The following is a 2388-nucleotide window of genomic DNA, read 5'->3' on the forward strand; positions in this document are numbered from 1 at the left end:
TCGCTCGGGAGGCCGGCCGGCGCGTGCCCGCTCGCCCGCGCTCCCTCGCTCGCACGGACGGGGGGCGGCGGGGGCTCGGGCCGAGGCCCGGCCACCCCCACCTCCCCGCCCGCCCGACGGGAGCGGGGCGTCGCGGGCACGGCGGCCGGCCCGCGACGGCCGGCCGGGGTCCCGACGACCCGCGCTCGGGCGAGCGCGCCGGGGCGGGGCGCGGCACGGCGGGGGGACGGACGGCGGTCCCCCCCACCTCGCCCAGCACGCCACGACGCCGGCGGACGGGCGGACGGGCGGCGGCGGCGGACCACGGAGCGGTGCCGCGGCAAGCCCGGGAAGCGGAACACAGCGGGACGCGGCCCGGGGGTCGGCAGATGCGGCGGACGGGGCGGATGGACGGACGGGGGAGAGGGCCGACGAGGCGCGGCCGGCTCGGCCGCCGTCGCGGAGGCGCGGCGACGACCTCACGGCAGACGTGGCGGGCGGGGGCGGACGCGCGCCAACGCGAGGCGGGGCCCGGGGGGCCATCCTAAGGGCACGGACGCGAGTCGGCCTCCAGGGCACGACACGGGGTCTCACCGCCAGAGGCCTCCAGCGCAGGGGCGGTCCCGCGGCACCCAGGACGCCGACTGGCCTCCTCGGCCCCCCACCAGGGTGCCCCGCCCTTCACGGGGCTCGCGACCACCACCGCCAAACACCCACGAGCCGCGGCCAGCCCCGCGACAACAACACTCTCCCGCGCGCACACCGGCCACCCCACGTGCCCCGCACACGCCTCCGCCGCCGCGCCCGCCCGCCCCACCTCAGGGACCGTGAGCGCTCCACCCGGGGACGCCGCCGGCCGCGGCGGCCGGGGCGGGCGGCACCCTCACGTGGGCGAGGCCGGCTCGATCCCAGACGGGGAAGGGGGCGCGGAGGGCTGGGGGCCGTGGAGGGCCGGCGGCGACGGGGAGGGGGCGGCACGCAACACACGCACACAGCGGCGAGGGCCGCGGGGCAGGGGCGCAGGGGCGCCCGCCCAGGGACAGGAAGGGCCGAGGCACGACCGGGCCGCCAGGGAAACAAGCGCGGGGTCCCACCGCCACACACACGAGGGCGGTCCCACGACGCCTGGGACGCCGGCCGGCCCCAGCCACCCTGGGGTCTCCCACGACCCGGCCCCGCCGCCGGCGCCGGTGTGCGACGGCTCCCCCCACGTGGCACGGAGGGACCCGTCCCGCCCAAACTCACATCCCCCCTCCGTCCTCGTCAGATCCGCCTTCATCTAAGCCCGACTCCCGGGGCTCGTGCCCCGGGGAAACGCGCTCCCGAGCGAGGCGACCCGCACCGTGCCCACACACCGCCCCCGGCCGCGACTCGCGGTGAGGGCAGGCGCGACGGGCTCCCCGCGGCTGCGGGACTGGGGAGTCGGGACATCCGTGCGTCCCCGACCCCCACCTCGGGCTCGCCACCGCGGGTCACCGCACGCGCACGCGCACGCGCGGCCCCGCACCGGACGCCGGCCTGGCGGGACCCTCCCCCGACTCAGAGGGGGGAGGCGCGGGCCGCGGTAGGCAAAGAGCGGCGCTCGGCCCCCACCGCGGGGCCGGCGCAAGCCCTCCCGCGAGGGCGAGGGCCTCTGCTGCCCACGTGCTCCGGCAGTGGCCACCGTGGCCACCGCACGCTTGGGAGGGGCAGCGGCTGGGGGGTCCGGTACCCCAAGGCTCCCTCTCGGATCGCTAGAGAAGGCTTTCTCACCGAGGGTGCGTCATCCCCCACCCACCGTCTCTGCCCTTCGGGCCCACGGAGGCGCTCCACGAGCTGCCCCAGTCCACGACTGGCCGTGGGAGGGTTGGGGGGGTCTGCGGTACGGGTAAGCACACGGCCCACTGGCGCGTTCGCGGCCACAGCCTTGGGGGGGCACAACCCCTGCCGCCCCCGGGCTCGTCCATCGGGCTCCGGAAGGGGGAGCCCCCCTTCTCGCAGGCCCCGGCCCAACACGATCGCAACCACGCCCGTGTGTGACTCCCCCCCACACACGGTGGGGGGCGGCAGCACACGCGGCGTTGGCCTGGCCACAGTCAGTCCCCCCCCACAGCACACCGTGGGAGGACGACGGCGACGAGGTGGCAGGCACCTGTCCCCCACCGAGGGAGAGAAACAGAGGCAAGCCCCCCGCCGCCCTTTACCGCCTCGACCCCCCCCCAAGAGAGCCACTCACGGGACACACCACCGTGGTGGAGACCCCGAGGAGCACGCGGGGAAGAGGGAATGACACCCACCGCTCGGCCTCGGGCTCCTGAGGGGACGGCCTGGAGCTCTCCAGGGGCACCACAGAGGACCAAGCAAGTCACGCTCACGCGCCAGCAGCGGGCGCGCGGCGCAGTGGCGGGACGGCCCCCCCCACCGACGCGG

Source organism: Delphinapterus leucas, chromosome 21, assembly GCF_059928025.1.
Source record: "Delphinapterus leucas isolate spDelLeu-1000000601 "Yukka" chromosome 21, BTC_Dleu_Yukka2, whole genome shotgun sequence".
NCBI lineage: Eukaryota > Metazoa > Chordata > Mammalia > Artiodactyla > Monodontidae > Delphinapterus > Delphinapterus leucas.